At 48.8% G+C, this 26,703-nt stretch overlaps 2 long non-coding RNA genes across 5 annotated transcripts; both read right to left on the minus strand.

Annotated features, from left to right (window-relative positions):
• Positions 1–7,164: 7,164 nt before the first annotated feature.
• Positions 7,165–23,306, minus strand: LOC133214204 (uncharacterized). Of its 4 annotated transcripts, XR_009726039.1 has the most exons (5): positions 11,900–11,936; positions 11,094–11,472; positions 10,273–10,347; positions 7,348–7,442; positions 7,165–7,250 (listed from the first exon to the last, which is right to left on the minus strand). It is a non-coding gene; the product is annotated as an uncharacterized LOC133214204 (long non-coding RNA). The 4 variants fall into 4 exon arrangements; XR_009726038.1 differs by lacking the exons at positions 7,165–7,250; positions 11,900–11,936 and adding an exon at positions 23,158–23,306 and having other exon boundaries at positions 7,313–7,442; positions 11,094–11,444; XR_009726036.1 differs by lacking the exon at positions 7,165–7,250 and having other exon boundaries at positions 7,313–7,442.
• LOC133214211 (uncharacterized) lies at positions 14,920–23,045 on the minus strand. The gene is made up of 3 exons (XR_009726046.1): positions 22,807–23,045; positions 21,982–22,056; positions 14,920–15,310 (listed from the first exon to the last, which is right to left on the minus strand). It is a non-coding gene; the product is annotated as an uncharacterized LOC133214211 (long non-coding RNA).
• Positions 23,307–26,703: the final 3,397 nt, after the last annotated feature.

The following is a 26,703-nucleotide window of genomic DNA, read 5'->3' on the forward strand; positions in this document are numbered from 1 at the left end:
GAAAAGTGGCTTCCAGCAGGACTGATGCTGACATAGCTAATGCTGCATCAAAATTTCTGCTGCTTTTATGTTTCTGGAAATGGAGGTGTAGTGTGGGGTCGGTTTGGTGTCAGCTACAGCAGGTGAATTGAGCAACAGTCTTTTCATGTATGTATGTATGTGTGTGTATATATATATATATATGTACATTTGTGTGTATCTACATATATATGAAAATTTCTTTTCCTTGCAGAGGTAGTGGGGGGGAAGGTCAGATCTACTTGCCAGAAGCCATTTGGGAAGAAGCAAAAAAAAATGGAGGAATTCAAGGAAAAGCAGAAACTGTATTGGAAGAAGGTCAGGGTGTTGATCCATCACCATCCTTGGGGATGGGTCCTGCTCCTGGCTTGTTTCTCCCACCATGCTCCCACCCCCTGCATGCTCCCAGTGCCTGCCGCTGCTGGGATTTCCTGAGTTCCTTCCTATATGTTGGAATTCTGCTGCTGAACCTCTGACTTCCTTCATCTGACCACCACATCTTCTCCTTTGGGTGCTTTTTGGGGCTGGCTATTGCAGGGGTCACATCCAGAGACACCAGCCTCAACCAGGATGTTCTTAAAGCATATATACATATATTTTATATATATAGTGTTGGGTGATGTCCATAGGGACATCATTGTCAAGCCTGTTAACCTCTGCTGGCTTGAGATTCCTTTGTCTGGAAAATGAGAGAAAACTGCTTCAAGTTTGGACATAGCAGAAGGGATTTGGCTTCCCAATTTTCCTAGAGGTGATACAGTATTATATATTGGTGGCTTTCATTTGTAGAGTTCCATTTCATGGACAGGTGGCGGCTTATCTAGAAGTATAAATGGTGGGTTTTGTGAAGATGCTTTGGGTGGACATAAGTCATTAATGCCATCTGAATTTGGCCTGTGCTTCTTCCTTTCCTAAGCCACATAATCCATTGTGGAGGTTCGATGGTTAGTGATGTGTTGACTCTGTTGTCTTCACAGATAGAACTGATAATGAAGGCCATTCAGAAAACCAGGAATCCAGTACAAGAAGACCATGGCAGTAAAGCAACCATGCTGCTCTTTCTTGCTATATGGTTTAACACGGCTAATATACGTTCACAGCGCCGTCTTAAATATGAGGGTCTTCCTCTGCTGCAACTCATGCAGACACTACATCAAGGGCTGCAGAAGAGGAAGACCGTCACATTCCTGTCTGCATAGTGTGCTCTGAAAAACTGAAGAGTACACCAAGGACATGGCTGGTAGCAGCCTTGCACGGTTGGATAAGAGTGATTTAGATGTCAAGGACTCGACTGCTATGAGCTTTTCATGCCAAATGAAGTGCAGCTTGTGTTGTGAGGTCAGTTTTGCTCAAGCAGCAGGGCACTGGAGGCATTGTGTGCTGTCCTCTGGTCTGCTGGCAGCCTTTGGCCACCTCTTCACTTGGAGGTTTTTTTCCTCCAGAGCTAGCTGCATGAGCTGTAGTAGTAACTCCTTGCTTGCTAACATGCTCCTGCCCTGTTTGTTGGCTCTCCTAGGCCAAGCGCCCTTATAAGCAGCACTGCAGGGATAAGGATGAGGTGGAACAATCTGTGCACCACAACACAAACATGGTTGCACAGAAGCAGCAGGAGAAGGTATAGAGATGTGGGTGGCCATGGGACAGGAGGAGGAAGGGTGTATGTTCTTGGATCTCTCGTGCCCCAGAACTCTTCTCCAAGTTCTGGGTTTGGGGATGAGATGGAAGGGCCAGCAATGTTCTCTAGCTGGGCTTCAATACCGCTGGTGATGCACATTAGCTCTCCTGTAGCATCCTTCACGCTCTTAGTTTTGGCAGGTGTTCCTCAATCTGGCTCAGATGAAATTATCTCCGGAAGATTCTGGTGAGTGTGGAAATGCAGGCTTTGGAGGGTGAGGGGAGTGTTTCCTGTGGCAGGGGTTCTGAAGCCATGGCATGGCTCTCGAGTGAGCTCCAGCTCCTGGGTCAGGGCTGGCTCCTCAGAAACTCATGCCCAGCATAGCAGAGGTGGAGCTCACTCCAGAGCCATACCAGGGCTTCACATCTCACTTCCCATTTCTCACCGTTTCACTGTGGCATGGCCCTCCAACTTCCTGTAAAGCTCTGCATTTCCTTGCAGTGCCCATCCATAGCTGAGCTCACACATTACTGCTTTCTCCCTGACATCCCTGCCAATTCAGGTTTCATGTACTGCCTTCTAACAACAGTCTTTTTAATCAATGTTAATCAGATGACAGCGTGATTTCTCTCAAAGGCAGGAGTTACCATCAGAGTGTTACCACACTGGAGAAGATCCAGGGAGAATCCCAGCAGTGCCCCATTTGGCACAAGCAATCCAGGAGGTTCCTTGATTGTGTGGAAGACAACTTCCTCCTTCAAGTAATAGAGGAACCTACAAGGAGAGGTGCCATGCTTGACCTTGTGCTCACCAGCAGCGAAGGACTCGCTGGAAATGTGGCACTGCAGGGCAGCCTTGGATGCAGCGACCACGAGATGGTTGAATTTGAGATCCTTAGGACAGTGAGAAGAGCGTGCAGCAAGCTCACTGCCCTACACTTCAAAAAAGCAGACTTCACCCTCTTCAGGAACCTGATTAGTAAGGTTCCATGGGATATAGCCCTAGAGGGCAGGGGGGCTCAAGACTCTTGGTTGGTCTTCAAGGATCACCTGATACAAGCCCAGGAGTGTTGCATCCCAACTAGAAGGAAGTGCAGCAGGAGGGCCAGGAGACCTCCTTGGATGGATAAGGAGCTCCTGAGGAAAATTCAAATGAAAAAAGAGCTTTATAGAAAGTCAAAGCAAGGACAGGTGGCCAGGAAGGAGTACAGGGTTATTGTCTGGGAAGCTAGGGACCAGGTTAGGAAAGCTAAGGCCCAGTCAGAATTAAACTTGGCTAGGGACATTAAGGATAACAGGAAGGGATTCTACGGGTACATAGCAAATAAAAAAACTGATTAGGGAGAACGTAGGCCCCCTCAGGACGCTCTCGGGTGAACTAGCTACACAGGATTTGGAGGAGGCTGAGGTTATGAATGACTTCTTTGCCTCAGTCTTCTCTAGCAAAGGCTCTGACCGCACTACCCAAGTCTTGGAAGGCAGATGCAGGGACTGTGGGAATGGAGACCGTAAGCCCACTGTAGGGGAGGAATTGGTTCGAGGCCATCTTAAAAATCTGAACGTGCACAAGTTCATAGGTCCTGCTGAAATCCATCTACGGGTCTCGAAGGAGCTGGCAAATGAGGTTGCTAAGCTGCTGGCCATCATATTTGAAAAATTATGGCAGTCAGGTGAAGTTCCCGATGACTGGAAAAAGGAAAATATAACCCCCATTTTCAAGAAGAGGGAAATGGATGACCCGGGGAATTACAGACCAGTCAGTCTCACCTCTGTGCCTGGCAAAATCTTGGAGCAGATTCTCCTGGAAGGCATGCTAAGGCACATGAAAAACAACAAGGTGCTTGGTGACAGCCAGCATGGCTTCACTAAGGGGAAATCCTGCCTGACCAATTTGGTGGCCTTCTATGATGGGGCTACAGAACTGATGGACAGCGGTAGAGCAGTTGATGTCATCTACCTGGACTTGTGTAAAGCGTTCGACACTGTCCCACACGACATCCTTGTCTCTAAATTGGAGAGACATCAATTTGATGAATGGACCACTCGGTGGATAAAGAACTGGCTGGAGGGCCACAAACAAAGAGTTGTGGTCAATGGCTCAATGTCCAGCTGGAGACCAGTAATGAGTGGTGTCCCTCAGGGATCGGTGTTGGGACCGGTCTTGTTTAACATCTTCATCGCTGACATGGACAGTGGGATTGAGTGCGCCCTCAGCAAGTTTGCCGATGACACCAAGCTGTGTGGTTTGGTTGATACGCTGGAGGGAAGGAATGCCATCCAGAGGGACCTTGACACGCTTGTGAGGTGGGCTGATGCCAACCTCATGAAGTTTAACCATGCCAAGTGCAAGGTCCTACACCTGGGTCAGAGCAATCCCAGGCACAGCTACAGGCTGGGCAGAGAAGAGATTCAGAGCAGCCCAAGGAGAAGGACTTGGGGGTGCTGGTCGATGAAAAAATGAACATGCGCCAGCAGTGTGCACTTGCAGCCCAGAAAGCCAACCGTATCCTGGGATACATCAAAAGGAGGGTTACCAGCAGGTTGAAGGATGTGCTCCTGCCCCTTTGTTCTGCTCTCGTGAGACCTCACTTGGAGTATTGTGTACAGTTCTGGTGTCCTCAACGTAAAAAGGACATGGAACTGTTGGAACAATTCCAGAGGAGGGCCATGAGAATTAACGGACTGGAGCACCTCCCATATGAAGATAGGCTGAGAAAGTTGGGGTTGTTCAGCCTGGAGAAGAGAAGGCTGCATCGAGACCTCATAGCAGCCTTCCAGTATCTGAAGGGGGCCTATAGGAATCCTGGGGATGGACTCTTCAGTAGGGTCTTTAGTGATAGAGCAAGGGGTAATGGGTTCAAACTTAAACAGGGGAAGTTCAGATTGGGTATAAGGAGGAAATTCTTTCCTGTGAGGGTGGTGAGGCACTGGAATAGGTTGTCCAGGGTGGTTGTGAATGCTTCATCCCTTGCAGTGTTCAACGCCAGGTTGCAGGAGGCCTTTGGTAATATCGTTTAGAGCAAGGTGTCCCTGCCCATGGCAGGGGGGTTGGAACTAGATTATCTTAAGGTCCTTTCCAACCCTAACTATTCTATGATTCTATGACAGAAAGGGAACGTCAAAGCTTGTGAGGCAAAAGCACCCAAACGCCTTTACGTGTCAGTGTGGTCCTCTGGATGTCTACTCCTCACTGCAGGGTTCCAGGATGGCACAGATCTGCCTTCTCTGTGTTCTCTGGTAGTGAAGCAGCAGAATATGTTGCACCTATCCCTGTGTGTGTCTTTGGCTTGGCTTCTGTATTTAAGGTCTCGCCACTTTAAGGTTTCCACTATTTTTTTTTGTTTTCTATTTTTGCTTACACTACCTTTTCAAAGTAACAGAATCAAAGTAGTGACCTTATTACCCATTAACCTGCTTGCACGATTGGTGTGGCCATTATCCTGGACAGCCGTAGTCACTTCTAGGTACTCAGTGGCTTAAGGACAGTGGGTCCTACAGCCAGGACACCACCTAGCAGACTCCGAAGGACCTTAAATGAATTTGCAGTAGTAGGTACTGGCGCACTGGGGATGCAGGTTGGGTGAAGCCATCGCCATGTGAACTCAGTGTGCCAGCAGCCCTTCACCATATATCTCACGTGGTAGCATGGGAACCCCTCCGAGCAGATACATCAGTCTAAAGCAGACTGTCTCATAGCAAAATGGTCTAGTCAGGACTTCCAGCAAGTGCTAGGGAAACCCAGAACTGGTTGCAACAGGACCATGATGCTGCTCTGCTGCTGAGCTGTGTCTTGAAGCTGTCTCTCATATGTAGCCAAGTGTTTAATGAGGTGATGCGGCTCCTCTGCTCTGCTCTCATGAGACCTCACTTTTAGTATTGAGTACAGTTTTGGTGTCCTCAATATGAAAACGACGTGGAGTTGTTGGGGCTAGTCCAGAGGAAGGCCACGAGGATGACAAGGGGGCTGGAGTACCTCCCATATGAAGACACGCTGAGAAAGTTGCGGCTGTTCGTCTTGGAGAAGGCTTCGTGGAGACTTCCTAGCAGCTTCCAGTACCTGAAAGACGCCTACAGGGATGCTGGGGAGGGGACTCTTCGTTAGGGACTCTGGTGATAGGACAAGGGGTAATGGCTTCAAACTTAAACAGGAGAAGCTTATGTTGGATATGAGGAAGAAGTTCTTTACTGTGAAGATAGTAAGGCCCTGGAATGGGTTGCCCAAGGAAGTTGTGAATTCTCCATCCCTGGCAGCGTTCAAGGCCAGGTTGGACGCCGTCTTGGGTGGCATGGTTTAATGCGAGGCGTCCCTCTGCATGGCAGGAGGGTTGGAACTAGATGATTTTAAGGTCCTTTCCAACCCTAACTATTCTATGATTCTGTGATTCTATGGGCAGGAAGTGCAGAGGTTGAGGTTTTATCACATGTCTACTGCAAGCTTGCAAACAGCAAGTCATAACAAGTGCATACGTACACATGGGATGAAAGGCTGTCGCTCAGGCATGAAATGGAGATATACCAGACAGCACATTTCAAAAGACTTGGGCTTAAAGCTGCTTGGAAAAGGGATGGGCAGGAAAGAGAGAGAAGACAAACGAGTCAAGACACTTTGCTTTCATAGATCCCCAATGCTTTTTTATTGCTCCATAGCTGTGGGAGAGAAGTCAGCTGGGACTGCAGGACCGTGGGATACATAGGGAACATGCAGTGCCTTCAGGAAGCTGTCTTCGTCTCCCCAGGGACAGTGGTGTGCTGAGTGACCCCTTCCGCATGGGTCCTGCAGGCCTTCCTGTGGCTGTGTAAAGGGATGGCTTCTCTGGATGAGGTCTTTTCCAACCTAGTTGGTTCTATGATTCAGACTCATGGTTACCATGTTTCCTGCAGAAGAGCAACATCACCTGCTCCTTGCTATAGACAGAGATCTTTGTTGTGGTATTTGCTCTCTTCTTACAGATGGTAAGGCTGTTTTGTCTGTGTTGTTTCAGTTCTTTGAGACCCAGGAGTGTGAGCGGATCAACTATTTCCGCAGTGCCCTCTGGCTTCATGTCAGCCCACCATGACGTGCCTTGGTATCAGGTCTCTGTAAAGCCCAAGCTACCCTAAACTCTTGCCTTCCTATCAGCGCTTGGAGGGCAGTTGGGGAGCACTGAGCCAGGGCACTGGGAGTCCCAGAGCCACGCAGATCCTCAGCTCTGTCTTTTCTAATGTGCAGGAGGGCACCTCTACCACCCTGACCAGCGCACCAGAATTGCTTGCTTTATGGGGTTTCTGGCTCCACAGAAAATCTCTGGTTTTGCTCTTCCCCATCAGATCATGAGCTTTAGCTCTCTAAAGGGAATGGTTTAGGTGAAGTCTGGTCCCCCCTGAAAGATCCTGGGAAGCTGGACTCTGACTTTGGAGACATGTTTTCACTAAGGAGAAGTTCTGATCAAAGCCCTCTATGTAGGCATTTGTGGAGATTAAGCTATATAGCGAAGCTATATAATTCCCTTGGGCACTTTAGTGATGGAACTTGGTAAAATGCCTTGGTTGTTCGGAAAATCATAGAATCAAGACATCTCTTTCAGCCTCATTCACCATTGCTTTCCATCCCTTTAACACAGGTGGCCAGTGTTTCTGTTCTGTGTAGAATCTCGTAATGAGCACTTCTCATAAGCAGACCTAACTCTTTTTGTACTCTCTGTTTCAGGTGAGCTTCCTTATGCCACAGTTGACGACTACATCCCTAGGTGCTGTTGATCCTGTTTGTAGGTTCTCCAGGCAGAAGACACTGTTGGTCTGGCCAGTGTGGTGGTGTTTCCAGTTACTCCCAGCTGTGAGAGAAATAGTGTTGTTACCTCCAAATGTACTGGGAATCACCTTCTCCTGGGTGGAGTGATGTTTGGTTTACAACTGGCTTTAATGGGTGGATCTCACACAGTGCTTAGAGAAAATCTCTAAAAAGGAAAATTATGATGTTTAAGGGTCACTTTGAATCTGAATGTGGGGTGTTAAGAGTGTTGTCCCACACACGTGCTATTGCAAGTGCTGGAGGGGTAATAAGCCAAGTTCATGGCCTGGGAGCAGATGTGACAGGAGGGGATTCAATTGCTAGATTTACAATAGTGACTTGGGAGCCAAAGAGGAACGAATGTGGCCAGCCTGTGGACACTACCATTCCTCCATCGGTGGGGACATGGTGCTCCAACAAATAATCCCAAGATAGTAAAAGGAATTGCAATTAAAGTTTTAAAGTAGATGTTTGGAATAGAAACAGGATACAGAAATACAAATTCCTGGGTAGAATGGGTCAAATATACAGTGAAAATAGAATAGTTTTACATATATTAGCTGAATAAGGAGTATGCGTAATCGTAGGGGATACGTGTTGCACATTTATTCCAAATAATACAACACCAGATGGAGCCATAACCAGGCCCTTTCAAGGCCTCACTACGTTGGCAGAAGAACTGGATGAAAATATGAGAACAGGTATTTCATTAACAGGATGGTTAGAATCCTGATTTGGGAAATGGAGAGCAATGGTGGTAACAGTTTTTACTTCCATAACTGTAGTAGCAGGTGTCTGAATAGCTATAGGGTGCTACATAATTCCGTACATAGGAAGATGTGTACAACTCCTTTAAACAAGTTTGTCAAAACAAATGCTCATGGGACAATCACCCTACTCTGACTAAATGTTTTAGATCGAAAAAAAAACAAAACACCACGAACCAAATATTTGAAGATGATCTGGACGACTTATCTTTAGACCAAAACTGTGAAGTTACGTTATCCAGACTGAAAGTTACATATGAGGTAATTCTTTATAGAAAGTGGAAAACCCAAACCCAGTATACATAAGAGAAAGGGGGAATTGTGAGAGAAAGAGTGTTGTTTTCGCATAACTGGAGATGGGGCTTTGCAATATTAAGGCTTTCCAATATTAGAGCTTCAAGATCAATAGTAAGACTTTGTAATATTAAGAGTTTTCAATACTGGGGCTGGGGCTAAGTTACTAAGGGAACGAAACAAAGGGTTGAGATCTAGTAAGTCAAAATACACACTCTGTGGTTAAAGCCAATGTCACCTCTAGATGAAAGATATACTCCTTGGTTAAAATGAATACTGTCTATGTACAAACTAAGCTGGTGCAGGCTGGTTAAACAGTAAGTTGGGGTACCACATGTCTGCCAAAGACTTGCAAAATAGAACCGGAAAAGGATTATGTGGTTAATAATGATGTGGTTAGAAAATAAGAGGAAGAGGTGTACAACGTTGAGTAAGGGGAGGTATAAACAGAAGCAGGACAGTTAGCACATAGGTTATAAGCACTGAATAGGCTGTAAACCTTGGAGTACCCAACCAACTGGGAAACAAGGGAGGTAACTTGTGGACGGGATAGGAAATACAAATCATAGTTCTGCTTTTGCTGTGTGTGCCTGCTTGCTAGGACACCCGTTTTTCGCAAAACCATTAATAAAGAGCTGCTTCACTGTTGTGTCTACCTTGAGCTTAAATTTTTAGCTACAAATGATTTCTCACAGCAGCCACACAGAGCTGAAGTGCTTCTCCGTTTCAGCAAAGTATTTGAGGTCTGAGATAATTATCTGCACACTCAGAAAGTGCCCATTACAGATATGTGCCTGACATCAGCAAACTGCTTGGACAGATATGGCATGTTCACACTCGGGGGAAGAAAAGGAATCTAAGCGATAGACCCAGACGCAGGGGCCATCTGTGTCAGAAGAAGTTCTTGATTTGAAATTCTTTTAAAGTGCAGCCATCTGAAAGAGGCTGGAGATAACCAAGAAGTCACATGTGCTGAGGGGAGTGCTGCACAATGCTTTGGGAAACTGGCTAATGTTTAGGGCATATATACCCCACTCAGATCTCAGGTTAAGCTTTTCCCTGTTTCTCAAGTCCTTCATTAATGGTGATTAAGCTTGTAATTTAGGTTTCATTTTGGCCACGTCTTTCAGGGAGCTCATTTAGAGGTGCACCACCAATACACTATGTGTCTGGCTTAGCTGTAGATGTGCTTTAGGTTTAAGTGCTGATACTGGAAGATGATTTGCATCTTCCCTGGTGTAGCCCTGAAACTCATTTCCTGACCATATCTCCCAAAGTTCTTATTTTTTTCTTACCATACACGTGATCACGGCTTTGATTCAGAATCTCGTGTGCTGCAGGGCTGCTGGTCTCTCTCATATCCTCATGTGCAGCATTGCTTAAGAAGGTCCTCAGTGCCTTACAACACAGGGACGGAGGAGAAGGGCACCAGCACACAGTTCAACTGTTTAAACCTGGTGCCAGGTACCTTAAGTTTGGGACAATGGAGTTGCTGCTGTATGATATTCTTCAAGTTGAATCTGCGTGACTTCAGTGTATGTCTAAGCCAAAAAACCACTGGAGCTTCTCCTGTATTTCTTTATGAGGGGAAGATGGCAGTGAGCTTAAACATCTCTCCTCATGCATTACAATGGACTGTGGAAAGGGCACATGCCAAGGAATCGGTTATCCATTTTCATTTCTGAAAGACCAAGTGTAGAAATATTCTCCTGAAGGACCCTGCTGTAGTCTTAGTTCTCACACACATCTTTTATGATTAAGTTTTGAGACTTGTGTGGTGGCTATCTTTCTTCTGAAAGATGCCATACTGACATTTTTGTCTAGGCTAGGGCTGGTACACCTTCAAAGCACCCTAGGATGTTCAGGTTCCTTCTCCTGGGAGGAAGCCTACAAGAGCATATCCTTGCTCAGCCTTTACTTCCTACTTGCTCAATACCACAACAGCTCTGGGACAGAACACACCAAGACTTCAGCCTCCACAGGGGCCCCTACGGTCAGGCTGAGTTTCCTCACAGGCCTCTCTAGACGGATCTGTCCTCCTCCCAGACACCCATAGAAGTGAAGGGCCTATCAAGAGACCCTGATAACCAGCTGAACAGATCCCGCCTCCCCCCCAGGGACATATGGGTCACAGCTGCTTTAATAAGACAAAATAAGAAGAGGGATACAGGTAGCATGTAAATCTTATGTCCCTTCAGATGCTGGGCATCGTGCCCTCAGGTGGAGTTAGAGCTCTTCCGTTTTGGTGATATGAGCTAATACATAAAGCATCACAAGAGAGCAGCATTAGTCATGAAGGAAGTTCACATGAAAACTTCTTGCTGCATTTCCAGATACAGGCAGGGCCAGGCAGCTGGTTTGTCAGTATCAGGCAGGAGCTGCCCATGAACCCCGTTACCATGAGGTGGCAAAGCTCATCCTGCAGCCACAGGGCTTGGGCAATGCAGACCAGCCCTGTGCCTGCTCAGGGGATCACCAGCTCTGTAATGTGTAATGGGCTCCTGGTCAGGATCATCTCTGCCTTGACCCACGCACAATTTACCTTTCCCACAGGTATTCTAAATGGCAGATGATGTTGATAATAAAGGGTCTTCTCAAGGCCGAAGTACAAGGCCTAAGAGAGTGGACATTACCTGTTCAAGATCATTAGGTCTTTGACTACAATGTCTTCTGCGAGGAGGGACTGAGCTCTGCAGGGACTCATCCATCTGGGGACTGGCTGAAATCAGTTCTGCTCCAGTGGGGCATGGCCTGGGCTCCAGCGGTGGCTCCCTGGGGCAGCTGAGCACCTGAGTAGGGATCAAAAGGGTCAGTGATGCCTGGTCCCCCAGGCTCAGACTGGAGCCCTGCTGTGGCTGGAGATGCCTCAGGCACTGCGCACAGGCTGCCCCGCTCCGGTGGCACTTCCGGGTCCTGCTACGGCACAAGTAGAAAGAAGAGAACTCACACTGCCCAGCCTCAGTAGTAGGGGCTTGGTTTCTTACCTCGCATTCCCTGTAGCAGCAGCTTGACCTCCCCACAGACACCTGGCCTTGCCCCAGACTCTTATGGAGGAGACACCCTCCCCACCCCCCTTCACCCGGGGGCATTACAGGAGAGCCTGGCCCCTCCACAGGTCCATAGAAGGGAACCTGGCCTCCTCCTAGGCTCTTATAGATGAGCCTTGCCTCCCTGCCAGTCCTTTTAGGGGAAGCCTGGCCACTCCCTTATAGAGAAGTTTGGATTCTTCTCCGGTTCCTAGAGATGATCCTGGCCTCCCATCTGATTCTCAGTAGGAGAACTTATCTCCTTCCCAGGCTCCTATAGAAGACCTTGGCCTCCACACAGCACTTTATAAAGTATTCTGTTCCCCCACAGGCCCTTTAGGAGTGCCGATCCTCATCTCAAACACTTATGGAGGAGCCTGGACTCCCCACAGGATCCTATGGCATAATCCGACCTCCCCCCACACCCTTACAAAGGAACCTGGCCTTCCCATATCTGAGCCTATATGTGAGCCTACCCCATGCCCGCTCCCCTCCTGACAGGAGGCCTGCCTCACCCAGGCCTGGCGGCCATGCTCCGGCTCCCAGCTCTGCGTTCTGTGCTGAGTCCTTCCGTGCTTCACGTAGCCACCGCGCTGCTGACTGGAGGGGAGCGGGTGGGGGCGGTGTCAATCTTCCCCCGCTTCCGCCCGCAGTAGCCGTGGCTGCGGCTTGGTGGTGCTGCAGAGTATGGCCATGGCGGAGGCCGTGAGGGGGCCCCACAAGGCCCGCCCCAAGAGCAGTCCCAAGTTCGGGGGGGGGAAATGAGGGGATTGGCTCAGGGTGAGGTTCCGCCGGTCCTGGTCCTAGTCTGGGCTGGCTCCGCCGCCTCTCGGCTGTGTTGGGTCCGCGAGCTTAGAGCGGAGGGGAGGGGTCTGCGGTGTTGTTACATGCCATGGTGTGTTCGTCAGCACTTTGTCTCGTGTTTGGGGCTATTCCTGAGTGGGTGTAAAGCGGCAGAGAGGGTTTCATTTCCAGTCCATGTTTGTGTCCGTGTTTGTTTGTCTGCTGCTGGAAGCGGTTAGGTCGGGGGGTGTGTGCCTATCTAAAAACACATGTCCCATCCCTGGCACTGTTCAAGGCCAGGCTGGACGGGGCTTAGCACAACCTGGTCTAGTGGACGGTGTCCCTGCCTGGGTTTCAGAAGTTGTGGAATGATCTGAACTGAAATGTCTTGACTCACAGCCGGCTGAAATTGGAAATGTTTCTCTGAATTGGCTATCCTCTTCCATGTCGTACACTGCCCCCCGGAGATCAATGGCAGTGAAGTCCCGGCTGTCAAAGCCCTTTGGGAATAAACTGCTGAATTAATTCACCACTGTTCTGGAAAACAAGGATCATATCTAAGTGTCAGCTATGGCTGTGATTCCAGAAAGAGTTTTATTTTGTGGATGTGGTTCCATGATTTTAGTTGGTTGCAGGGCATGTCTGGAACCACGCATGAAGTCAGAGCAGAATGTTATCACACAGGGCAGGTTTCACCTTCTCTTAAACACGGACTTCGTTAGCACCATGCTCATTTCCTCTTAGGCCACCATGACTGATATCGGATCCAGCAACGAGGATGGTAGTCATGCAAAGAAAGTTTTTTTGCATGCTCAGTGACAAATGTATCTGGCAAACTACTGTTTGACGACAGAATCCTGAATCCCTGCGTACGCAGCTCTGCTTCTACCTGAATCTCTTAAGATTAATATACCTCGCTGTGACACACTCTTCTGCGGTAGTGTATGATCTCTGTTTCCCAAGTCCATGTACATGATTTGGGTGGTGGTGGGGTAGATGTGCAAATACATGTTCCTGTAGTATCAAGCCTGTAACTGTGGGATCTGCCAGAGGTTCCTCTGCCCTGTGATGCATGTTTAACACTTGAATTTCCCAGACTTTTCTAGGCCCTGACCAGGATTTAGGGACTGTACTGCAATGATTCTATCACCTGAAAGGAGGTTGTGAGGTGGGGGTCTGTCTCCTTTCCCATGTACCATGGGATAGGACAAGAGGAAACAACCTCAAGCTGCACCAGGTGAAGTTTAGACAGAATATGAGGAACAATTTATTCCCAGAGTGGGTTGTCAAGCACTGTAACAGGCTGCCCAGGGCAGTGGTGGAGTCAGCATCCCTGGAGGTGTTTAGAAGATGTGCAGATGTGGCACTTCGGGACACGGTTATGGTGGATTTTGCGGTGTAGGGTAAACAGTTGGACTCAGTAATCTTAAAAGTCTTTTCCAGCCTAAATGATTCCACACTTCTAATCAGAGCATCTGCAAGATGATGCTTTGGCCACGTTACGTTGTCCCTTCATTTCCATGTACACATGGCAGGCAGCATCCCTTCCCCGAGGGCTGGCACTCTGCTCTCCTGTGCTGAGTGCACTCTCAGCCACAGCCACGTATGTCTGCTGCCCTGACCCTTCAGGTACCTCCCCAGCATGGCTCTGCTGTTGAAGCAGCTGGCTATTGATAGGTGTGGGTTTGAAACAGCTCTGGGTCTTGAAGTGTGAACTACACTTTGCATATGGCCCTCGATGAACTTGCTGGGGTGCTGTTCTGTGGTATGGCCACTCACTTTCAGCAGGATGAGCCTGAGGGTATTTTAGCATCAGTTTTTCTGTGGCCCAGCTTGACTCTGTGCTAAGCTGGGGCAACTCTTTGCTTCAGGTTGCTGTGTGTCGAAACCTGGCTGAATTCTTTGGGGCGAGGGGCAGATGTGACTGTGCTTGCTTGGAGAACTTCTTGATACCAGTTTTCTTAAACTGAAAGGAGGCCCCCAGCAGAACTGACGCTGACATAGCTAATGCTGCTTGGATGCCGCTTCAAAATTCCTGCTGCATTTATATTTTTCTGGAAATGGAGGTGTATTCTGGGGTCGGTTTGATGTCAGCTATAGGGGGTGATTTGACCAACAGTCTTTTCATGTATGTGTGTATGTGTGTGTATATATATATATGCAAATTTATGTGTATCTATGTGTATATATATGTATATATGAAATTTTCTTTTCTTTGCAGAGTTAGTGTGGGCGAAGGTCAGATCTAGTTGGCAGAAGCCCTTTGGGAAGAAGCAAAGAAAATGGAGGAATTCAGGGAAAAGCAAAAACTGCATCGGAAGAAGGTCAGGGTGTTGATCCATCACCATCCTTGGGGATGGATCCTGGCTCCTGCCTCGTTTCTCCCACCATGCCCCAGCACCCTGCATGCTCCGAGTGCCTGCCGGTGCTGGGATTTCCTGAGTTCCTTCCTATATGTAGAAATTCTGCTGCTGAACCTCTGACTTCCTTCATCTGACGGCCACATCTTCTCCTTTGGGTGCCTTCTGGGGCTGGCTATCGCAGGGGTCACCTCCAGAGATACCAGCCTCAACCAGGAATTTCCTTAAAGCACACATATATATCTCTTTATAGATATAGTGTTCCGTGATGTCCAACTTTAGTAAACTGGGAATCCCATTAACCTCTTCTGGCTTGAGATTCCTTTGTCTGAAAAATGAGGGAAAAGTGCTGCAAATTTGGACATAGCAGAAAGGGGTGGGCTTCCCAATTTTCCTAGATTCTATGGAGATGATACAGTACTATATATTGGTGGATTTCATTAGTAGAGTTCCATTGCATAGACAGGTGTAGGGTTAGCAAGATGTATAAATGTTGGGTTTTGTGAAGATGCTTTGGGTGGACATAGGTCCTTACGGCCATCTGAATTTGGCCTGTGCCTCTTCCTTTCCTAAGACACATAGTCCATCGTGGAGCTTCGATGGTCAGTGACGTGTTCACTCTAGCTCTGTTGTCTTCACAGATAAGAGCTGATAACGGAGGCAATTCACAAAACCAGGAATCTGCACTACAAGAAGACCATGGCGGTAAAGCAAACAAGCTGCTCTTTCTTGCTGTATGATTTAAAATCATACATGCACAGTGCTGGCCCAGTCTTAACTATGAGGGTCTTCCTCTGCTGCAACTCATGCAGACACTACATCAAGAGCTGCAGCAGAGGAAGACCGTCACATTTAAGTCTGTATAGTGTACGCTGAAAAACTGAAGAGTACACCAAGGACACGGCTAGTAGCAGCCTTGCACAGTTGGATAAGGGTGACTTAGATGTCAAGAACTCGATTGCTATGAGCTTTTCATGCCAAATGAAGTGCAGCTTTTGTTGTGAGGTCGGTTTTGCTCAAGCTGTAGAGCGCTGAAGGCCTTGTATGCTGTTCCCTGTTCTGCTGGCAGCCTCTGTCCACCTCTTCACTTGGAGGCTGTGTTTTCCTCCAGAGCTAGCTGCATGAGTTGTCATAGCAACTCCTTGCTTGCTAACATGCTCCTGCCCTGTTTGTTGGCTCTCCTAGGCCTAGCGCATTTATGAGCAGCTCTGCAGGGATAAGGATGAGGTGGAAGAAGTTGTAACCCACAACACAAATGTGATGACACAGAAGCAGCCGGAGAAGGTATGCAGAGGTGGGTGGCTATGGGACAGGAGGAGGAAGGGTGTATGTTCTTGGAGCTTTCCTGTCCCATAACTCTTCTCCCAGTTTGGGTTTGGGGATAAGATGGAAAGGCCAGCAATGGTCTCTAGCTGGGCTTTAGTTCTGTTGGTGATGCATATCGACTCTCTTGTAGCTTTCTTCTCTCTACCAGTTTTTACAGCTGTTCCTCAAGGTGGCGCAGACAAAATCATCTCTGGAAGATTCTGGTGAGTGTGGAAATGCAGGCTTTGGAGGGTGAGGGGAGTGTTTCCTGCGGCAGGGGTTGTGAAGCCATGGCATGTTTCACTCTTGAGGGAACTCCAGCTCCTGTGTCAGGGCTTGCTCCTGAGAAACTCATGCCCAGCATAGCAGAGGTGGAAGTCACTCCAGAGCCATACCAGGGCTTCACATCCCACTTCCCATTTCTCACCGTTTCGCTGTGGCATGGCCCTCTAACTTCCTGTACAGCTCTGCATTCCCTTGCAGTGCCCATCCATAGCTGAGCTCACTCATTACTGCTTTCTCCCTGACATCCCTGCCAATTCAGTTTTCATGTACTGCCTTGTATTCAAAGGGTCTTTTTAATCAATGTTAATCAGATGACAGTGTGATTTGTCTCAAAGGCAGGAGTTACCAGCAGAGAGTTACCACAGTGGAGAAGATCCAGGAAGAATGACAGAAAGAGGACGCCAAGCTTGTGAGGCAAAAGCACCCAAACGCCTTTACATGGCAGTGTGGTCCTCTGGATGTCTGCTCCTCACTGCAGGGTTCCAGGATGGCACAGATCTGCCTTCTCTGTGTTCTCTGGCAGTGAAGCAGCAGAACATGTTGCAGCTATTCGTGTATGTGTGTTTGGCTTGCCTTCTGAATTTAAGGTCCCACTACTTTAAGGTTTCCACTTTTTTTTTTGTTACTATTTCTCCTTCCACTACCTTTTCAAAGTAACAGAATCAAAGTAGTGACCTTATTACCCATTAACCTGCTTCTGCATTCGGTGTGGCCATTATCCTGAACTGCAGTAGTGAGACAAGGGGGGGGGGCACAGAATTACAAGATGGGATATAGAAATCTTTAGAAGTAGCTTTAAGTAATGTTAAGTTTGATGGCTTTGTAACGGTAGCAATGGAAAATTACTGAGGTGCAGGATACATAGAGAAAAATATAGAGAGAGAGTGCAGCTAGAGAACATACTGAGAAGTCTCACAATATACATCGTTATAGTTGACAGCTTTAAGATAAAACAGCCTAGAAAAACAGGACACAGGGATAAGGGGTATCTGGGAACTGCAGGTGTCCAGGATGAGCTACAGTTAAACTAACTGATAAGTAGGAGGATGGGAGGATTATTATGTCTCTGGTGCTAATGAACCAATTAAACTGGTATGAGCGTCTACTGTGCGTGCTTCAAAGGCTGCCAGAAGTGATGAAGATTGTTGGAAGAAGTAAATGACCTAGGTGGAGCTATCCCCGTGTCTCCTGGCACCGCAATAAAGAATACATGCTTGTCAGCTTGAAAACTTGGCGAGTTTGTTCCTGGAGTTTGAGGAGGAGTGGCGGCAGATTTAAACCGGGCATCCCTAACGGTTGTTGGTCAATTGCTGAGGAGAGTAGCTCGAGAGAGGATGCCTTGAACACCGGTGCGGGGGAGATCAGCGTCCAGGAGCCTCAACTCAGAGCGACAAGAGCTACCGAGGGAGCCTCAAGTCCTCGACAGGACCTGCCCAGGAGCTGGCAACTCAGCTGACGTGAGCAGCTGACTCACAGGGGGCGGAGCCAGGAGGAACGGCGCCAGCCCTGATTGGTTAAAAATCTGCCCCAGGGAGCGCGAGCGACCAGGAGCGTGGTGAACAGAGCCGGCAAACAGAGCAGGTCAAGGCAGTTTCCGCGGCAGTTCACATGGGCAGGCGAGCGGGATGGTGAGCACTTGCTGTATGACCAGGGCCCGGTCTGGGAGCTCTGCTCTGGCTGCCCCGGCAGTGGCCACCGTAAGCACCCAGACAGAGCCGATGAGAGGAGAGGCTGCAGTGCAGACTTCGGGGTGTAGAGAGTGCCTGCACTGGTCTGGTGAGGGAAAGGTACGCAACGGGCAGGACTGCACTGGGTGCTCCCTGGTGGAGGTGCTCCTGCAGCAGGTGGCTGAGCTGCGGGAAGCTATTAATAGGCTACAAGATGTCAGTGTAGCTGAGAGAAAACAGGAATGCTTGCTCCCTGCCCAAACTGTGCAGAGTTCTCAAGCTTCCCCTGTAGCTCATGGAGGAAAGAAGGAGGTTGTTAGCTCTCAAAGCTGGGAATTGGTGACAAAAAACAACAAAAAAAGGAGGAAAAGGGTAATTAAAAGCACTGGACTTCCTCCTGAACTTGTTGCCCCCCACGCAGAACCGCTTTGCTGTCCTGCAGGGGGCTCATGAGGAAATGCACTTGCACCAGAAACAGCCTGGCGATGCACTAGTAAAGATTTCTACTGGTGCTGCCAGGAAAAAGCGCTGGGTTGTAGTGGTAGGAGATTCTACTTTGAAAGGGACAGAAGCACTCGTCTGTCGGCCTGACCCAGTCTCAAGGGAGGTGTGTTCCCTACCAGGGGCACGGATCAGGGATGTGGCAGAGAGGCTGCCTGCTCTGGTAAGCACCACGGACTATTACTCACTTCTGGTGATACATGTGGGTGCTAGGGATATAGATAGTACTAGCCCGGGAAACATAAAGAAGCACTACAGAGCCTTGGGAGAGCTGGTTAAGGGCTCTGGAGCTCAGACAGTTTTCGTCTATTCTCCACGATACAGGGGAGGGCCTAAAAAAAGCTAGGAGGTTTAGCCAGGTTAATAAATGGTTAAAAGGGTGGTGTCACAGTCAGGGGTTTGGGTGTCTTGAACATGGGACCCAAGTTTGTAGGCCAGGTCTAGCAGGGCCTGGTGGAGCTGGTCCGATAATGAAGGGGAAGGGCAGTTTTGGTAGGAGGCTTGCCAGACTGGTTAAGGAGGCTTTAAACTAGATGTGTTGGGGGAGGGGGGCATCATTCCATCCCAACACACCCAGTCAGTTGCCAGCACCTATAATAAATGCTTGGACCAATGCAGAGATATTCCGGCTGCTCCAGCCAATGAGCTGGCTTCATTTGGAGCTCGGCTCAGATGCCTCTATACAAATGCCCGTAGCATGGGGAACAAACAAGAGGAATTAGAGATGTGTGCTCATCTAGAGGGGTATGACATTATAGGAATCACAGAAACATGGTGGGATGGACCCTATGACTGGAGTGTTGGAATGGAAGGTTACACACTCTTTAGAAAAGACAGGCCTGGCAGGCGCGGAGGGGGACTATCCCTTTATGTTAGGGATAGGCTGGAGTGTATGGAACTCTGACTGGGGACAGGTGAGCAGATAGCAGAGAGCTTGTGGGTTAGGGTTAAAAGGAAAACAGCGATGGGAGACATTACTGTGGGGATATGTTATAGACCACCTGATCAAGAGGAATCTGCGGATGAAACACTCCATAGGCAGATAGGAAAAGCCTCACGCTCACAGGCCCTCATTCTCATGGGTGACTTCAACCACCCTGACATCTGTTGGAATGACGGTACGGCCCGACACAAGCAATCCAGGAGGTTCCTCAATTGTGTGGAAGACAATTTCCTTCTGCAAGTAATAGAGGAACTGACAAGAAGTGCCATGCTTGACCTTGTGCTCACCAACAGGAAAGGGCTTGTTGGAAATGTGCCACTGCAGGGCAGCCTTGGATTCAGCGACCACGAGATGGTTGAATTTGAGATCCTTAGGACAGTGAGAAGAGCGTGCAGCAAGCTCACTGCCCTAGACTTCAAAAAAGCAGCCTTCAGCCTCTTCAGGAACCTGATTAGTAAGGTTCCATGGGATATAGCCCTAGAGGACAGGGGACTCAAGACTCTTGGTTTGTCTTCAAGGATCACCTGCTACAAGCCCAGGAGTGTTGCATCCCAACTAGAAGAAAGTGCAGCAGGAGGGCCAGGAGACCTCCTTGGATGGATAAGGAGCTGCTGAGGGAAATTCAGATGAAAAAGCAGCTTTATAGAAAGTGGAAGCAAGGACAGGCAGCCTGGGAAGAGTACAGGGTTATTGTCTGGGAAGCTAGAGACTAGGTTAGGAAAGCTAAAGCCCAGTTAGAATTAAACTTGGCTAGGGATATTAGGGATAACAGGAAGGGATTCTACAGGTACATAGCAAATAAAAAACAGATTAGGGAGAACGTAGGCCCCCTCAGGAAGCTCTCGGGTGAACTAACTACACAGGATTTAGAGAAGGCTGGGGTTCTGAATTACTTCTTTGCCTCGGTCTTCTCTAGCAAAGGCTCTGACTGCACTACCCAAGTCTTGGAAGGCAGATGAAGGGACTGTGAGAATGGAGATCTTGGGCCCACTGTAGGGGAGGAATTGGTTAGAGACCATCTTAAAAATCTGAACGTGCACAAGTCCATGGGTCCTGACGAAATCCATCCGCGGGTCCTGAAGGAGCTGGGAAATGAAGTTGCTGAGCCACTGGCCATCATATTTAAAAAATCATGGCAGTCAGGTGAAGTTCCTGACGACTGGAAAAAGGAAAATATAACCCCCATTTTCAAGAAGGGGAAAATGGATGACCCGGGGAATTACAGACCAGTCAGTCTCACCTCTGTGCCTGGCAAAATCTTGGAGCAGATTCTCCTGGAAGGCATGCTAAGGCACATGAAAAACAACAAGGTGCTTGGTGACAGCCAGCATGGCTTCACCAAGGGGAAATCCTGCCTGACCAATTTGGTGGCCTTCTATGATGGGGCTACAGAACTGATGGACAGCAGTAAAGCAGTTGATGTCATCTACCTGGACTTGTGTAAAGCGTTCGACACTGTCCCACACGACATCCTTGTCTCTAAATTGGAGAGACATCAATTTGATGAATGGACCACTCGGTGGATAAAGAACTGGCTGGATGGCCGCACACAAAGAGTTGTGGTCAATGGCTCAATGTCCGGCTGGAGACCAGTAACGAGTGGTGTCCCTCAGGGATCGGTGTTGGGACCGGTCTTGTTTAACATCTTCGTCGCTGACATGGACAGTGGGATTGAGTGCGCCCTCAGCAAGTTTGCCGATGACACCAAGCTGTGTGGTTCGGTTGATACGCTGGAGGGAAGGAATGCCATCCAGAGGGACCTTGACACGCTTGTGAGGTGGGCTGATGCCAACCTCATGGAGTTTAACCATGCCAAGTGCAAGGTCCTACACCTGGGTCGGAGCAATCCCAGGCACAGCTACAGGCTGGGCAGAGAAGAGATTCAGAGCAACCCTGCGGAGAAGGACTTGGGGGTGCTGGTCGATAAGAAAATGAACATGAGCCAGCAGTGTGCGCTTGCAGCCCAGAGAGCCAACCGTATCCTCGGCTGCATCAAAAGGAGTGTGACCAGCAGGTCGAAGGAGGTGATCCTGCCCCTTTATTCTGCTCTCGTGAGACCTCACTTGGAGTATTGTGTACAGTTCTGGTGTCCTCAACGTAAAAAGGACATGGAACTGTTGGAACAATTCCAGAGGAGGGCCACGAGGATGATCAGGGGACTGGAACACCTCCCATATGAATATAGGCTGAGAAAGTTGGAGTTGTTCATACTGGAGAAGAGAAGGATGCATGCAGACCTCATGACAGCCTTCCAGTATCTGAAGGGGGCCTATAGGGATGCTGGGGAGGGACACTTCCTTAGCGATTGTAGTGATAGGACAAGGGGTAATGGGTTCAAACTTAAACAGGGGAAGTTTAGATTGGATACAAGGAGGAAAATCTTTCCTGTTAAGGTGGTGAGGCTTCTCCTGTATTTCCTTCTGTGGAGAAGACGGCAGTGAATTTAAACATCTCTCCTGATGCATTACAATGGACTGTGGAAAGTGCACATACCAAGGAATTGGTTGTCCATTTTCATTTCTGAAAGACCAAGTGTAAAAATTTTCTCCTGAAGGACCCTGCTGTAGTCTTAGTTCTCACACACATCTTTTATGATTAAGTTTTGAGACTTGTGTGGTGGCTATCTTTCTTATGAAAGATCTCATACTGACTTTTTTGTCTACGCTAGGACTGGTACACCTTCAAAGCACCCTAGGATGTTCAGGTTCCTTCTCCTGGGAGGAAGCCTACAAGAGCATATCCTTCCTCAGACTTTACTTCCTACTTGCTCAATACCACGACAGCTCTGGGACAGAACACACCAAGACTTCAGCCTCCACAGTGGCCCCTAGAGTCAGGCTGAGTTTCCTCACAGGCCTCTCTAGAGGGATCTGTCCTCCTCCCAGACACCCATAGAAGTGAAGGGCCTATCAAGAGACCCTGATAACCAGCTGAACAGATCCCGCCTCCCCCCCAGGGACATATGGGTCACAGCTGCTTTAATAAGACAAAATAAGAAGAGGGATACAGGTAGCATGTAAATCTTATGTCCCTTCAGATGCTGGGCATCGTGCCCTCAGGTGGAGTTAGAGCTCTTCCGTTTTGGTGCTATGAGCTAATACATAAAGCATCACAAGAAAGCAGCATTAGTCATGAAGGAAGTTTACATGAGAACTTATTGCTGCATTTCCATCCATACAGGCAGGGTCAGGCAGCTGGTTTGTCAGTATCAGGCAGGAGCTGCCCATGAACCCCGTTACCATGAGTTGGCAAAGCTCATCCTGCAGCCACACAGGGCTTGGGCAATGCAGACCAGCCCTGTGCCTGCTCAGGGGATCACCAGCTCTGTAATGTGCAATGGGCTCCTGGTCAGGATCATCTCTGCCTTGACCCACACAAAATTTACCTTTCCCACAGGTGTTATAAATGACAGATGATGTTGATAACAAAGGGTCTACTCAAGGCCAAAATACAAGGCCTAAGAGAGTGGACATTACCTGTTCAAGATCATTAGGTCTTTGACTACAATGTCTTCTGAGAGGAGGGACTGAGCTCTGCAGGGACTCATCCATCTGGGGACTGGCTGAAATCACTTCTGCTCCAGTGGGGCATGGCCTGGGCTCCATCGGTGGCTCCCTGGGGCAGCTGAGCACCTGAGTAAGGATCAAAAGGGTCAGTGATGCCTGGTCCCTCAGGCTGAGACTGGAGCCCTGCTGTGGCTGGAGATGTCTCAGGCACTGCACACAGGCTGCCCCGCTCTGTTGGCACTTCTGGGTCCTGCTATGGCACAAGTAGAAAGAAGAGAACTCACACTGCCCAGCCTCAGTAGTAGGGGCTTGGTTTCTTACCTCGCATTCCCTGTAGCAGCAGCTTGACCTCCCCACAGACCCTTACAGGGACACCCGGCCTTGCCCCAGACTCTTATGGAGGAAACTCCCTCCCCACCCCCCTTTGCCCTGGGGGCGTTATACGAGAGCCTGGGCCCTCCACAGGTCCCTATAGGAAAAGCTGGCCTCTTCCTAGGCTCCTATAGATGATCCTTGCCTCCCTGCCAGTCCTTTTAGGAGGACCCTGGGCACCCCCTTATAGAGAAGTTTGGATTCTTTCCCTGTTCCTACAGATGATCCTGGCTTCCCATCTGGTCCTCAGTAGGGGAACTTACCTCCCTCCCAGGCTCCTGTAGAGGAGCTCTGCCTCCACACAGCACTTTATAAAGGATTCTGTTTTCCCACAGGCCCTTATAGGAGTGCCGATCCTCATCTCAAACACTTACGGAGGGGCCCGGCCTCCCCACAGGATCCTATGGTGTAGTCCGACCTCCCCCCACACCCTTACTAGGGAACCTGGCCTTCCCATATCTGAGCCTATGTGTGAGCCTACACCAGGCCCGCTCCCCTCCTGACAGGAGACCTGCCTCACCCAGGCCTGGCGGCCATGCTCTGGCTCCCAGCTCTGCGTTCTGTGCTGAGTCCTTCCGTGCTTCACGTAGCCACCGCGCTGCTGACTGGAGGGGAGCGGGTGGGGGCGGTGTCAATCTTCCCCCGCTTCCGCCCGCAGTAGCCGTGGCTGCGGCTTGGTGGTGCTGCAGATTATGGCCATGGCGGAGGCCGTGAGGGGGCCCGACAAGGTTCGCGCCAAGTGCAGGCCCAAGGTCCGGGGGGAAGGCAGGGATTGGCTCAGGGTGAGGTTCCGCTGGGCCTCGTCCGTGATGGCTCTGCCGCCTGTCGGCTGTGGTGGGTCCGGCAAGCAAGAAATGTTTTGACTCACAGTCAGATCAAATTGGAATTGTTTCTCTTAATTGCCTATCCTCTTATGTGAGTATGGAGGCACGGATCCAGAGTTAGAGTGTAAGCTGGATCATTTATTGCAAATATTGGACGATATTTATGTTATAAAAATTCGATCTTGGCCGTGATCTGATTTAATTAATTTTTTGTTGCAATTGAGAGGCAGTAAGCAAGCAGCGCTGGGTGCGCCGGGGAGTGTCCACTGCACCCAAGACGCACACCGAGAGTTCTGGGGTACAGTCTCTTATACTCCTTGGTCTTGGGTTTCAGCCAATCCTGTCGTCTCCTTCACCCAAATACCAACGTGGTTCCTTTTTGTTGTTCTCGTCCTGTTGCTGGGGTCTTATCTTTGGGTGATGAAACTTCTTAAAAAGTTATTGAATTCCTTGGCAATACATTAACAGGGGATTTCTGTCACAAGCTTAACCACCATCTTAGCCCCCTCAATTCCATTTCTTATATAGTTACTTATTCAATACACAAGTTTCACCTCATCCCGTAACAGAATGTATCCATTGATTACCTAACCCCCTTAAGGCATTCAAGCAGTTAAACAAAGCACCCTCTGTAATAAGCAAAGCATTTGAGACATTCAAGTAGTTAAACAAAGTACCCCTTAAAGTAACAAAGACTTTGATTAGGAAGGATTATTCCTTTGTTTCTTCTTTTCTTTCATCATTGTATTGACAGGAACTTCTATCTTAATCTGATAATTCATATACATTCTACACATATTCATATACATTCATAATACACAATTCATATACATTCTACTCTTTCACGGACACCCCCTTGTCGTGGGGAAAGAGCTTGCGTGCCCTTGTGAAGTTGGGAGTTATGCTGGTGGTGGCTTATGCTTCCGGTAGGGTCTCCCATGCCAGTCAGCTCTCAAATGAAGGGTCAGACAAAGTGTGTCCATGGGCAGGATGGGCTCACTAGCCTTCAGGCAACCATCCTAGGAGAAGGACAACTCCAACTTCAAACCCGGGCAGATGGAGCTCGTGTAGCCCTGTAAGGCCATCCATCTAAGAGAAGGATACTCTAATTAAACCTACGACCTGAGGACTTTGCTGTCACCGTCCAAGCTCGCTAGGCCCTGGCAGATAAACCTCAGGTGTAAAGGGTGAGGCCAGTTCTGCGCACGCTGTGCCTCACCTAAAATAAATCCACTGCGCAGGCCCGAAGGGTTTACCCACACTTGCAAAGCCCTGCAGCGACAGGCGAGGGACGAAACGGCAGGTGATAAGGTGCACTGGAAGTCGCAGACCCAACCCTGCATGCAGGCGGTTCAGGACATTGGTCGCTCAAGTCTGACCCAGGAGATGACAGTCTTGTTCGGCAGCATCCTGAATGACCAAGCAGCCTTTTTCAAGGACAGCACTGCTTGCTCCATATGGAGAGAGGCCTAGAAAAGGTGGCCTAACCAAAGCTCATCTCCCCCTCCACCTGGTTGGCTAGACGCGGCCAACGGGCATCTTCTATTGCGGTCAATTAAAAACAAAGAGACAAAGGCATACACCTGCCTCCAAAGGTGTGTCCAGATTGACACTCGCATGTTGGAACATCAGAACCATGCTTGATACAGTGAACAGTGGGCGTCCTGAGCGCTGTTCTGCGCTAATTGCCCATGAATTGTCACGTCTTAACATCGATATCGCTGCACTCAGTGAAGTTCGCCTTCATGAGGAAGGTAGCCTCAAAGAACATGGTGCTGGCTATACACTCTACTGGTCAGGCAAACCCAAAACTGAAAGTCATCTTTCTGGAGTCGGCTTCATGATTAAGAACTCCATAGCCTCCAAACTTGAAAATTTGCCGATAGGTCATTCCGACCGTATTATCTCCTTACGTCTTCCACTGCACAGTAAGCAACACGTTGTTCTTTTCAGCATATATGCTCCAACTCTGCAAGCTGACCCTGCAGAAAAAGAAAAATTCTACTCCGACCTGCGTCACCTCACTCAGAAAGTTCCTATAGAAGATAAGATCATAATCCTTGGTGACTTCAACGCCCGAGTAGGAAAGAACTTTGAAGCCTGGAAAGGAGTACTAGGCAAGCACGGTGTTGGCAACTGCAATGATAACGGTCGTCTCTTACTAGAGTTCTGTGCAGAGCAACAGCTTACCATCACCAACACTATCTTCCAGCAGAAAGACAGCTGGAAGACAACCTGGATGCATCCACGATCTAAACATTGGCACCTTATTGATTATGTTTTAGTGCGCCAGAGAAATATTCATGATGTCTGCCAGACCAGAGTGATGCCTAGTGCAGAATGCCAAACAGACCACCGCCTTGTGCGTTGCAAACTTAATTTCCACTTCAAGCCCAAACCTAAGAGGGGCGGCATTCCAAGGAAGAGGCTCAATGTTGATAATCTTCAAATAGCTGCAGTGAGGGACAGCTTTCAGGCTAACCTTCAAACTAGGCTTGAAGACCAACTTATAGATTCTTCTCCTGAAGCGCTTTGGCAACATATCAAAAACAGCATCCTTCAGTCCTCCGTAGAATCCATTGGGTTCTCCTCAAAGAAAAACAAAGACTGGTTTGACGATAGCAACCAGGAGGTCCAGGAATTGCTGACAAAAAAGAGATCTGCTCATCAA

This window comes from Neopsephotus bourkii, unplaced genomic scaffold, assembly GCF_033783945.1.
Source record: "Neopsephotus bourkii isolate Nb327-2 ecotype Australia unplaced genomic scaffold, CSIRO-AGI_Nbou_v1 NB_874, whole genome shotgun sequence".
NCBI lineage: Eukaryota > Metazoa > Chordata > Aves > Psittaciformes > Psittacidae > Neopsephotus > Neopsephotus bourkii.